The 14447-nt window shown below is 37.6% G+C and overlaps 1 protein-coding gene across 4 annotated transcripts in view; it reads left to right on the top strand.

Moving 5' to 3' along the window:
- The window catches only part of CNKSR2 (connector enhancer of kinase suppressor of Ras 2), a 301223-nt gene that overhangs the window by 220710 nt on the left and 66066 nt on the right, over positions 1–14447 (top strand). The window lies entirely within an intron of this gene.

Below are 14447 nucleotides of genomic sequence, written 5' to 3' on the forward strand. Positions count from 1 at the left end.
GTCATTGCCACGTAGTATTCCATTGTGTATATAAACCACAATTTCTTTATCCGTTCATCAGTTGATGGACATTTTGGCTCTTTCCATAATTTGGCTATTGTTGAAAGTGCTGCTGTAAACATTGGGGTACAAGTGCCCCTATGCATCAGCACTCCTGTATCCCCTGGGTAAATTCCTAGCAGTTCTATTGCTGGGTCATAGGGTAGATCTATTTTTAATTTTTGGAGAAACCTCCACACTGTTTTCCAGAGTGGCTTTACCAGTTTGCATTCCCACCAACAGTGCAAGAGGGTTCCCGTTTCTCCACATCCTCTCTGGCATCTATAGTCTCCTGATTTGTTCATTTGAGCCACTCTGGCGTGAGGTGATATCTGAGTGTGGTTTTGATTTCTATTTCCCTGATGAGGAGCGACGTTGAGCATCTTTTCATGTGCCTGTTGGCCATCTGGATGTGTTCTTTAGAGAAGTGCCTATTCATGCTTTGTGCCCATTTCTTCACTGGATTATTTGTTTTTCGGTTGTGGAGTTTGGTGAGCTGTTTATAGATTTTGGATACTAGCCCTTTGTCCGATATCCCAGACTACATGTCTGCATCTCTTGGCCCATACCTGGTATGACAATGAAGTTTAAGGCACAGTTGTTGACTACTGTTCCGTTCTAGTTTCTTGAAGGTAACTTTTTGAAAAACAGTGTTAAATTGTTTGCAGCCTTCATGGACTCTTCATTGGCTTTTGGCTCAGGCAGCAACTGGCAGTGGGCCAAAGGTCACTGACTCAACCTAGAATCTCAGTTGTAAACGATATTGCTAAATCTGTTTTTTAACATCTCTGCAAATATCAGACTAAGCCAAGAACAGGATCCTAATAGGCTTGAACCCAAAACCATGTTGAGAAATATATCAGTGTTTCAGTTCCTTTTCTTAATGTGAAAATAATTTTAAATTAACTAGATACAAACTTTCCTCCTATAAGAAAGAGTAGATTAAGTTATCTTCTCATATTTCCTTTTATTATAAATTTGGAGTGGCCTCAAGAGAGAGTGGTTCTAGTATTTAACCTCCTCCGGATAAAAGAAGAGAATTGTTTTTTCTGAGATTCAGATGGCCAAGAATAATGCTGTACATATATAACATGAGCTTGAAGTCAGCTGTATGAACCTAGACACATTTCTGAACCTCAGTTTCTCATCAGTAAAAAGAGGATAATACTTACCTAACATGACTATTTCACAATTAAATCATATGTTGTGTATAAAGTTTTTTTCACTGCACTGGGTACATAGTAACTATTTTAATGCCATATGGAACAGAAATTAATCTGTATACATTGGAAGGGAATTAACTTCCTGTCAAGCAAATCAGAAAGCTTTCTAGGACTAAAACATGTGTTTTCTTTGGACATTAATGAGTGTAGCAGTTAGGGTTAAATCAGGGAAGAAGCACTAAGTGACATGGAATAAAGGACTAGATCTTACTCATTTGAGGAGCTGGTTAAGATGCCTCGGCACAGCCAGTGATCATGAAGAAAATCTGGATGTGAAGCCAGGGAGAGCAAGATAAACTAGAACCCATGAGCACAAACTTGAGCCTTGCCTCCAACTTCAACAACAAAGCTGATGCCTTCCACCATGGAGATTCACAGGCTCCCAGTCCAGCACTTCAAGGAGCTGAAGTTGTGGGCTCAGCTGCTGACTCATGCATACGAACAAGCAGCTGAACAGTGACAATGTATGTGAGCCACAGCAGTGACTGACATCCTACACCAACCTTCAGAGCATAAGGGCTGCTGCCTCACTTGTGTTCTCCAAAGTTCACACAAATGTATTTGTGGCCAACCCAAACTAGAACCATATAGAGAAGGGAATTCTGAAAGACATACTTCCAGCTTTGCTAAGGTGGCACAGGAGGAAGCCAGCACACTGAGGTTTCCTTTTCTGTGGCCACTGTATGTGCCTACCAGGTTAAATCTTTGAAAATTGTCTAAGGACAGCCTGTATGAACATCAGTGGTAAAGTGAAAAATTCTAAATTATCATAAATCTGGAATGAACTCAAGGGACAGCCCACCTCTCTGAAGGTATCATCCCTATAGCCCACTGACTTAATCTTCCAAAGCATATACTGGAAAATCCAACTTCAAATTGTCATTTATCTATCTTCAATCAAGAAATTGACTAATAGAAGTAGTAATTAGGATAACATGTCTAATCTACCTGAAGGGGTTTGTACTTAATACAATATGTCTAACAGTTCCTTAAAGAATCTCTTTGCATACTCTGAGGAGGAGTACCACAAGGCTGATACCTGGACCACGTTACCTTAGCCACTTGGCGAATCTCCTTCACATAGTTGCATTGCATCCTGTCCTTATTTTGTAATCAGATGACTACCCTAAGAAACAACCATATGAAATCCAATTCTTTGTTTACTATGAAAATATTTTTAAGGATACTGTGTTTTCTACTCCTTTGTGTCCTCCCCCATATATGTTTTTATAATTGGCTAAAAGCATTGGCTCCCTGTGATAACAATGTATGGAAAATATCTGATACAGTATCTGGCACTGCAATAGTACACAAATATTCTTAGTATCTTTCCTTCAACCATACTCCCAAAATGTCCTCACCAGTGGGATGAGAACAAGCCAAACCTAGTCTAGGTACATTTAAGGCAACCAGTCTAGAGAAGTGGCAGCAAACATCAGGCCCTGTAGAAATCTAATTTTTCATATCTGAGCTTGCATAAATTGCTTTCTTTCTCTTACTCAGTCTTCTCATTTACAAGATGAGTGTAACACTGCAGAGAGGACTCTGGAAAATGCCATCTAAATTGATACCATAATGATGATTTGATTCCTGCTGCAAACACAGAATTAAAAAAAATTCCCATCAAGTCTTTCTTTCCCTTCTGTTAGATAAAAACAGTTTTGCTTTCTTAGTCTCAAAATTGTGTCCTACTAGATGGCCTACTAGATGGTTCAGTATGGAAGAGAAGAAACAGTATGATTTACCTTTTCAACTATTTTATTATCATATAGAATGACTTATAAAACTTTCTAAATTTAATTTTTATTTTTACCCAGTAGTCTCTTTGAAAGATTTTCTGATACAAAAAAAAAACCTCCAGATCAAGGAAACTGCAGCAAAAGTAGCAGATGTAGAAACACTTGAAGTGGTTGTCTTGGAGAGTTTGTCTAGTCTATAAAAGCAACAATCTCAGAATAAGAGCTCAATAAAAACATACTCTTAGCCATAAAGGTATTTAGATAAAAGCTAGCATTCTTGGAACCCATTACACTGACATGGCAAAAATTTCATGTTGGGAAAATCTTACAATATATCAGAGCAACAAACCTAAAAATAACAGTATCCAGAAAAAGCTGGTTAGTTTCATGTTCTTCTAAGCCAGTAAGTCAATAGCCAGGAAAATTTTTCAATAATTATGATTCAGTAATATCATTGCTGACATCATTATCATGCCGTATACAGTGTCTTCATTTGAGATTCTTAGGCTTTGTGCATCTTCATAGAGGTGACTATTTTTATATTATTTATTTCTCTTTTCTTTTACATATAATTTATTTCCTTGTCACTAAGTAGTCTTCAGAAGGAAAATCTGGTTCTCTCAGTTTTTTCTGATCATAAAGGTTTCTTTGTCACAAAAGATGGGTGAACGTACCCTGATTTCTCTGACACCTAGATGTTTACAGTTTGTTAAATGGAAGTGTCAGGAGCAAGAACTGCCCTAGCTCTGCTTTTCACCTGTTTAGACTATCTGCCTCCATCTTGTGCAAAATCTGTGTTCATTATACACATTAATCAAGCACCCCAAAATAGCTGTATGTAATATGGCTGGCAAGAAGTTATTTCCATACATAGTGGAGCTTTAGCGTAAACTTAAGTGCCTTTCAATGAATAATCTAGCATTAAGTATTAAGAATGACACTGATTATGGGTATACATGATTCCTAAAACATCAGTTATTGGATATACATTAGTGACTAAGGAAAAATGGCTATTTTTCCCTTCATTTTAAAGTCAGAATCATGTACAGTTAGTGATCTAAGAGATATTCTAAGAGCATTTGGTCCAAATCCCTAACACTGCAGATGAAGAAATAGAGGTCAAGAATAGTTCAGTGACTTGACTGCAATCATAGAGCTGGAATATGGGCTAGAATATGAAGAACTAGAAGTCAGGTCTCCTGATTCCTACCACATTGTTGCTCTAGTGGTACAAAGCATTCCATTCTTGGTGAAGTATAAATGTTCCAAGTGTGTCACTCCAGCTGGTGTGTTGAGAATAAACTGAAGGGGCTGAGGCAAGTGTGGGCACAGAGAGTGAAGATGTGATCTGGTTGATTCCAGTGAGAGATGACAGTGGCTTACCCCTGGGCTCTGAAGTCGAAGTGCTGAGAAGAGGTTGCACTCTGGATATGTTGTGAAGGGAGACTGGACAGAATGTGCTGTCAGATTACATATGAAATGCCATAATGCATAGCCTCAGTGTCCTGCACACATAGGTGACTAGTAACTGTTTGATTTCATGCTTTCAACAGATAATTGTATGTCACGTCCTGTGCTAGGAGCTGAGTATAGCATGGTGAGCTAAAGCAGATGGTTTCTGCCTTCATAGAAACTAATGCAGTAGTTAAAAACCACATCTTGAGAAAGTAAACCAAGTAATTTTTAGGCATTGCATAATAATCAGCAGTGTATCAGGTGAAAAATTGCATAACACAATGAATCAGCTGCAAGAGATTTCTCCTGGGTAAAGAATTAGTGGAGAGGCAGGCTTGCCTTATTTGGATCACTGATTTCCTCATCAGTATTGACATAGGGTTTTTTAATTGCACTGAGCTCAATTAACACTGTTAATAGGTTTGAATAAAATGTGATTGCAGTCCCATCCTTGTCTAACTTGGCTGAGCTTTATTACCTTTCTGTACCTTAGTTTCTATCTCGTTTGCAAAATTAAAATGTTAACATGAGCCTTCCTCTCATGAAAATATTATTAATGGTCGCCAGAAAAAAAAAGAAAAAGCCTGCAAATCTTTATTTTAATCCACAGAGCAATATAACTTGCTAATTAAAATTGACAAAAGCATGAAAATTAGAAATTGATAAAATGTTTCCAGTTTGAATTATCTCCATTAATTTAAAGGTGTTACCCTTAATATCTTTCTGTTATGTAGAATCCTTTCGTTCACATAGCAGTGTATTTATATCACATGTCATGAGAGGTTTTCTTAAGTGAAAGTCATCGTGTCAGAATCAGTTTTTCTTTACTCTCACATTGTTACTATGACTACAGAATACTTACTTGGGAGGCAGTATTGCACAGAGTGCTTAGGAGAACAGGTTTGGGGATTGACAGACCTGGGTTTGAATTTTAACTGCACTATCTCTATGGTCCTGAGCTAGTTGTTTACACAATCTGTGTCTCAATTTTCTCTCCTTTAAAATGAGGTTAATGATAACAACTGTAAAGATTTATTGTAAGGATTAAGATCAATAACTGATGTAGAGTCCCTAATACTATGCCTGACACAGAAGCCTTCAGTAAATGATAATTATTGTGATCCAAGAATGACAGTTCCTGTTTCCCAAGGGCGGTGATTCTTGTTACCCTTCTTAGCTCCTCACCATTAATCACTCTTCTTCCCACCTTACCACCCCATAGGAAAAGTGGAATCACCTTATGGGATCCTGTATAAGATCCTGTATAAGACTCCCTTCACAGTCTGATGTACAGGGTATTCTTTTGATGAAACATAGATTCTGCCCAACCTAATGAGTTTGACCTCTAGATTCCCCTTGCCAATTACTGCCTTTTTATTGTTACTTGACTAATAATTTATTAGCATGCTTAATATTTTTAAAAACACTCTTATTTTTTTTGAGTGCCTGTGGAATCATTTTGAGTCAACATAAGTCGGGTTGGCTTTATTGACGGAACCGAGAGCAACCTCACCCCACTGTACTCAGAGACCTCGTGTGTGAGCAGTGTCTCTTACCCTTTCTGCTCACTTCACAGTTTCCCTCTCAAGCACCAGAATGCGAGGCTACCACCAACAGGAAACGTGTTCAATTCTATGCTGTTATTTCTTGTAAGTGGAAGATTTCTTGATTTAATATTCAGTCCGATTAAAATCTCACCCCACTTCCTTATATTTAGGTCTTTTTTCTGCCAACGGACACTAATGAGAAAGTAAGGCAAAATACTTTTCTTTGTGAAATATTTAAATCTCAAAGGCTTTGTTATTTAAAAATTAAATAGGTGAAAGTAGCTATCATTTATCCCAAGTGTTTCAAATTGCTAAGCACCTTCTTTTCTTATGTATAAGAAAATAAGCTATTGGTTTGACTAGTCACTGCAGAAATGTTGGAACTTTGCAGAAAATTACAGTAAGAGGAAGTTGCTATATTGCAACAAGAGAGTATTTTGATTGCAAATTTTTCCATAAGTGTGGCAATTTGCAACTTGAGAAGAATTTAATAGTAGCTGAGCTTTCAAAATGTAACACAGAAACTGTCATTTTCTTCCACAATTAAAATAAGTGCTTCTGAAAGTTTCAGGATAAGAATGACCCAAATTACCCTCCCCCACATTTCCTCATCCAAAAGAGGGGGGAATGGAGTTTGAACAGAACATCTGTGGACAAAATGAAAGATAAATGGTCTTTTCAGGCAAATGTCTGAAAAAGGGATCTTTTATAGCCAAACAGAATACTATTGCATGCATCGCCATGGTTAAGTAGAGGATCAACAATACTTTCATAATGGCCTTTTATTTTAGCACATTCTATTTTTATGGGTAGAATTATGATTTCAACATGTCCATTCATAATTCATCATATAATTATTCGCATATATATCTTTTGACACAGATTTAATGTCTTTTTGCCAGCCACATCTTGAATTCAAATTTAAACTGTTAAGTGCACTAAGACTGTCTCGGTGCAAGTAATGCTAAAGGAGAGTGGATAAAAAGGAATATTTCTTAACCTACCAAAAGAAAGCCTAGTAAAGAATAGACCTATACATGGATTACTGAAGAAAGGATACTTAGCTTGTTTATATCCCCTGCTGAAGGACTTCTTCAGGTTGAAACAATCACTTTAAGACTTTAATTAAGACTACATGGAGGCAGAGGGGGCAACTGACTGGCTCAGTTGAGCGTCTGACTTCAGCTCATGTCATGATCTCGTGGTACATGAGTTCGAGCCCCACATGGGCCTGCTTCAGATTCTCTGTCCCTCTCTCTCTCTGTCCCTCCCCTGCTCACGCTCTCTCAAAACTAAATAAGGCTTAAAAAAAAAAGACTACATCCAGGGCACTTGGGTGGCTCAGTTGGTTAAGCATCGGACTCTGGATTTCCACCCAGGTCATGACTCATGGGTTCATGAATTCAAGTCCCGCATTGGGCTTTGCACTGGTAGCACAGAGCCTGCTTGGGATTCTCTCTCTTTCATTCCCCTGCTTGTGCTCTCTCTCTCTCTCTCAAAATAAATAAATAGCTTTAAAATAAATACTACATCCTTGCTCTTTACTGATGGTTTGCTCAGCTTCCATTCACTCAACCAGTATTTATTGAGCACTTTCTCTGTACTAGGCCCTGTCCTAGGCAAAAGATAAACAGTGCATAAAATAGAATTCCTCTTTCATGCCATTTACATTTGGAGGGAAGGCTGAGTAATAAACAAGAAATATAAGTATACTTTATCTTTTTAAGTTTATTCATTTATTTTGAGAGAGAGAGAGAGAGAGAACATTAGCACGGGAGGAGCAGAGAGAGAGAGGGAGAGAAAGAATCCCAAGCAAGCTCCATGCTGTCAGCAAAGAGCCTGATGCAGGGCAGGGCTCAAACTTCTGAAGCAGTGCAGGATCATGACCTGAGTCGAAATCAGGAGTCAGTCGGTTAAGCCACCCAGGTGCCCCTAAGTACTTTAATAATGCTGAGTGCTAAGGAGAAAAATAAAGCAAGGATGGAAAACAGGAAGTATTGAGGGCAATGAGAATAACAATTTTAGATAGGGAAGCATAGGAAGAATTTACTAAAAAGGAAACTTTTGAGTAATGATTTGAAGAAATTAAGAGAATAAGCCACAACAACATCTGGGCAAAGAACATCTCAGACAAAGGCAACAACAAGAGTTAAGGCCCTGAGATGGGATTTTACTTGGCATGCTCTAGGTACAGCAAGTGTGGCTGGAGCAAAGTTAGCAAGAGTAGGGGTAGGAGGCAAAGGGGCCAGGCCATACAGGGTCTTCAAGTTCTTTGCAAGGATTTTGGCATTTGTTCAGAATGGGATGAGAAGCCATTTGAGTTTTGTGTAGAGGAATGACATGACTCAAATCATATTTTAACAGAATCACTCTGGCTCTTTTGTTAAAAATAGAGGGAGAGCAGTAAGGAGATATTTCAATAATCCAGGTAAGGGATGATGGTGGCTTAGACCAGGATGCTACTAGTAGAGGTAGTAAGAAGAAGTCATATTATAAACACATTTAAGACAGAGTTGATATAGCTTGCTGGTGGATTGGCCATGTGATGTAAGAGTTAAGGTGACTTCAAGATTCTGGATGTCAGCCCCCATGAGGGTAGGGGGTATGGAATTGCTGTTTACTAAGGTATAGAAGACTGAGAGAGAAGCAGATTGGTTGACAGATAGTGGATATCATAAAGTCCATTTTGTATACATCAAATCTATTGAGTTAGGACACCTGCAGCTCAGCCAAGAAGTCCCAGCTAATGATATGAAGTCGTAAATTACTAAAGATCAGAGTTTGTAGACATTCTTAGGGAGAAAGTTCAAAGAACTTTCACCCAGATGCTCACTACAATAAACAGAAAGTATTAGCAAGGGCATTAAAAAGACTGAATAATAACTTAGGAAATAAGATTAAAAATACATTTTTAACGCAAATAATCTTCACATATGCTTACAGAAGGAATCTATTTTTGGTGGTCAATAAGCATTAATGAGTTTATGCTTTAAATACACACACACACTGTCACACACTCACCCTACTCCAAGCATAAAAAGATATGATCATAGTCAAAAACGAGCTAGTCTCCAAGGACCAGAAAAAAGAACAAAATTGTTCAGTGATAAATGGGAACTAAGGCACATACTTGATAGCCTCTGCGTCCTGAAAGAGGTAGAGATGGCTGTGAGTCTAACATAATGGGTAACAGAGAACAAATGAACTACAACTATTTCAGGAAATGGAATTGACTCACTAAGTGAAACCAACTGGAAAAGCAAGCAGAACTTCCTCACCCATGAGTAAGGAGGTTGAATAAAAAAACAGCCACTGACCAGAGCTATGACTTGTACATGGGTGATACTTTCCTAATTATATACAACTTGTGGAAAATCCACAAAAGCCCTTAAAATAAATTTTGAAATAATAACAGGATGATTAAGAACAGTGGATATTCGGGGGACCTGGGTGACTCAGTGAGTTAACCATCTGACTTCAGCTCAGGTCATGATCTTGTTTCATGAATTCGAGCCCCACATCAGGCTCTCTGCTGTTGGCATGGAGCCTGTTTCAGATCCTCTGTCCCCCTCTCTCTCTGCCCCTCCTCTGCTTGTTCTCTCCCTCTCAAAATAAATAAAGAAACTTAAAAAAAAATAGTGGATATTCAAAAGAGCCAAACTGGGGCGTCTTGGTGGCTCAGTCTATTAAGCATCCGACTTAGCTCAAGTCATGATCTCGCAGTCCGTGAGTTCAAGCTCCACGTTGGGCTCTGTGCTGACAGCTCAGAGCCTGGAACCTGCTTCAGATTCTGTGTCTCCCTCTCTCTCTCTGCCCCTCCCTCACTCACACTCTGTCTCTCAAAAATGAATAAATGTTAAAAAAAATTTTTTTAGAGAGCCAGTACCAACTAGACATCCTGGATATATAAAATATAGCCTGTAAAATAAACACCCTATAAGTGGAATAAACTTTGAATTGGATACAGTAAGTGAGAGAATTGGGAAGTTAGAAGACATCAGAATGAATTTACCTAAAAATCATTGCAGAAATATAAAAGGATAAAAAATATGAAAGATACAAGGATGATAATTGAGAGGTGGCAATATATGTCTTCAGGGGGAAAAAAGACTGGTAAAAAAGACCATTTGAAGACCTAAGACATGAGAATTTTGAGAATTAAAGAAATAATATCTTCAAGTACAATACAATGAATGTGAAGTAGGATTAATTAAAAGAAATTATAACATATACACTTCATAGTACAATTGCAGATTATCAGAGAGAAAGAGAAAAATATTTTAAAAGCTACAGAGAGACTAAAGACAAATTGTAACAAATGAGAGAGTAGCTACAGTTGTCCTAAGGGTAGCAATAAATGCTAAAATAAATCAAATATATTCAAAGTGGTGATGAAAATTAATTTCAACCCAGCATTCTATGCCCAGCTAAACTATTATTCAAGAGGGAAGGATTTTTATATTTTCAGACATAAAAATCTCCAAGAGTTTTGTACTCACAGTCTGTTATGAAAGAACTTCTAAAGGATATACTTAAGCATGAACCTGGAAGAAGGATGATCTGAAGCTAATAAGAAAAATACAGGGGCGCCTGAGTGGCTCAGTCGGTTGAGCGTCCGACTTCAGCTCAGGTCATGATCTCACGGTCTGTGAGTTCGAGCCCCGTGTCGGGCTCTGTGCTGACAGCTCAGAGCCTGGAGCCTGTTTCGGATTCTGTGTCTCCCCCTCTCTCTGCCCCTCCCCCACTCGCGCTCTGTCTCTGTCTCAAAAATAAATAAAAACATTAAAAAATTTAAAAAAAAAGAAAAATACAAAAATAAAATATATTATAAATTTTCACTGTCAGGAGAAAAGCATTCATCATCATGAAAGCAAAGATTCCAGGCCTCTCTCACTCTCCCTCTCTTTTTTTAGTTATAGCATCTTATATGATCTGCTGTATTAGGCATTATAGTTATGTGTCTGTTCTTAATGTCATGCTTATTTTAAATTTCTCATGATGTCATTAGAAACAAAAAAAGTGATACCAGTGAAATATTTGTCACTCAGAATGAATATTTCCATCAGTTTTACTAGAAAAGACTACACAGGATTATAAATTTGCACCTCAGGAGTGCTTAATCACACTGTTGCTGATAATATGATAAAACCTTCACTGTCAGGAACTTATTTATGCATATGAACAATGAACAGTTTTTAATATAAGTTTGTAAAGACTCTTTTGATTATGAGGCTGTTTCAGGGGTCCCCAAGATCACACACATGTTAAGTTATTCACTAGAAAGACTCATGAGAGTCAACATGTAGTTCTGCCCACAGCGAAGATTTACAGCAGTGACACAGCAAGGATGTATAGTCAGAGCAGCAAAGAAAAAAGACACCTATGAAATCTGGAGAAATCTATGTGCAGGCTTCCTATGCTCTCTCCTTGTGACAGATCATGCAGAGGGCATTCTCACCCAGGCAGCAAAAATGCGGTCACACGTATAGTGTCTCTGCTGAGGGAAGCACATTAAAGACTCAGCACTGAGGGATTGTATTGGGTTGGTCACGTACACATCCTCTGTCTAGCAACTACAAAACTATAGATTCCTGAAAGGAAAACAGGTGCTTAGTCCATGGGTGGGCAAAACCGTCTTATTGCTTAGTGAATCTCATGTCATTTTAGGGAACTGCTTACCAGCCAAGTTCCCAGATGGCACCTGAGGGTCAACCTTGCAAGCAAGCTCTTCTAAGATAGCAGCCTCAAACCTGCTGTATTAACTCTTTTCTGCAGAGACCTATTTCCTTAGCTGTAGTTTTCATTGTTTTTCTTATGACTTTCAAGAGCATATACAGTTGACCCTTGAACGTGTTCACTTATATGTGAGCTGCGTGGGTCCACTTATATGTAGATTTTTTTTCAATAAATAGGAAAAAAATTTAGAGATTTGTGACAATTTGAATAAACTCACAGGCAAACCACATTGCTTAGAAATACTGGAAAAAATAAGAAAAAGGTATTATTGTAAGAATGTAATATATAATACATATACCATACAAACTATGTGTTATTTGTCTATTCACATTATTGATGAGACTTCTGGTCAAGAGTAGGCTATTAGTTAAGTTTGGGGGGAGTCCATAGTTATAGTTCCCCTAACCCCACATTGTTTAAGGGTCTACTGTACTTCAGTTAATTTTTTTACTTTAGAAAATGTCTAATCACTTGGACAAATAATAAAATCTCTCTTAAGATAATTTCATTGTTATATATATATAATATATACAAAAGACATCTATGGCTTTGTTTATTTGAATGTTGCATAAATCTATATTGTGTACGTATGAGTTCTTGGGTTTCAACAATATGTACACTGACTGTAATCACAATCAGTATGCAAATATATTTATGGGGAAAGAAAAGATAATATTATTAAAAAGAAATCCTAGAAAGCATAAAATATGTTTTTGTATAGATTTTAAAATAGACCTCTATGGGGCGCCTGGGTGACTCAGTGGGTTGAGCGTCCAACTTCGGCTCAGGTCATGATCTCATGGTTCGGGGGTTCGAGCCCTGCATTGGGCTCTGTGCTGGCAGCTCAGAGCCTGGAGCCTGCTTCCGATTCTGTGTCTCCCTCTCTCTCTGCTCCTCCGCCACTCATGTTCTGTCCTTCTCTCAAAAATAAATAAACATTAAAAAAATAATAATAAAATAGACCTCCAGGATCTAAGGAATAGCATGCAAAAGGCATAGGAGGTACCTTCTATAACTCAGTTCTTTCAAGCTGTCTTTTGTCCATGTAGCTTCCTAAAAACAAACCATCCCATCTTTGTCATTTTTAAAAATTATCAGCCATAAGATTATAAGGACCACTTGTGGAAACACAAAAAGAAAATAACCAATCAGTAATTTTACAGCTTAACAATTTAGGGGAAATCATGATATGTAAGTTACCTTTACTTAAGCACACTACCCTGAGTTATTATTTTGGAGCAAAGTGCACTCAGGAAAATCAACACAGCATAATGAGTTTTATCTTTTATGTTTTCTCTGACAAAATTGATTATGAATTTACATAGCCATGTATCCTGCAAAGTTTTTATAAACACTTGCACACATATACCACGTGCATACATGTTTCTATTGCTTTGACACTTGGGTGATTATTTCAGGATTATGCTGTACATCAGCAAATTATATGCTACTTACCTTTAGGACTGGTATCCACCCATAATACCATATTCATGAGAATTAAGTAAACCATACGCAAAACAAGAAAATTGCTATTGTAAGTAGAATGTTATCTTATGGACAAAGATACCAAACAAGAAAGTATGTCACAGAATACAAATGTGTTGTATAAAACCAAGACAAGTGAATTTTATGTAAGCAAAATCCAGTTACCCCTTACAGGCATACCTTTGTAAAGAAAAGAAGATTCTAGGTACCTAAAATTCATTTCAAAGGAGTATCTATGAATTGAAATTACACATGTTATCTCTATACTCAGCTAGCTAATCATATAAACACAATTAACCTTATTATACCAGTGAACAACAATGTAGCTTAGCATCTGACTTAGTATCTGACTGGAACCAGTGATTTATAGTCATTGAAAGCTAGACCAGTCAATACAGCTGTGGGTTTTTCTATTAAGACATTAAGCTTTTCTTGTAGTTAGCATGGAGTAGACAGGCAGATTTAACTGATTTAACAGGCAGCTAAACTGACTATTTAGCTAGGCAAGTATGATGGAGAGAGCATGGCTCAAGGGAATGATTGTAATGGTATCTCATGATAACTGAGAAAAAAGAAATAATAAAGTCACAAAAGGGTGGCAAGGTTAATGAAATGGATGCCTCAATGAAAATTTGCTAAAAATTACTGGGTTGGAAATATTGGGCTACATAAAATGTAGGTAATAGAAGCAGTGGTTGGAGTCTGCTTAAGATAACAAACATTGTCAGAAGGATGGGTAGCTGAGGAGAGAAGTAAAGATCATTGGAGATGAGGGACTGAGGAGCCAGGGTACTGACATCACTTACATGAAGATTAGTTACCAGTAATAGCGACAGAAGTAGGTGTGAGAAGAAAATATTGATTCAAGTGCTGCAGTATTTAGCAATTGAGGGGGAGTGCCTAGGAGGATCAGTAGGTGCTGGTGGCTTATGGAAGAGAATGAACTTCAAAATAACAAGTGGTAGTCATATTTGCCTGACTATTTCATAAGACTTTCTGAGAACCAATTGAGATATTGCCTGAGAAAGCACAATAAATCCCTTAAAAAGGGGTAAAAAGTAGTACTGTGTTTATATAAGAGCCCTGAGTTTCACCACTGCTTTATGCCCTGATTTCTCTACCTACAAAAGAAAGACAATGATAATAACCTGTCCTGCTTCATGTGAGATTAGAAAGTTAATTGCCATGATATATATGAATTTGTTTTGAGTCTTTGGAAACAG

Source organism: Panthera uncia, chromosome X (genome assembly GCF_023721935.1).
Source record: "Panthera uncia isolate 11264 chromosome X, Puncia_PCG_1.0, whole genome shotgun sequence".
Lineage (NCBI taxonomy): Eukaryota > Metazoa > Chordata > Mammalia > Carnivora > Felidae > Panthera > Panthera uncia.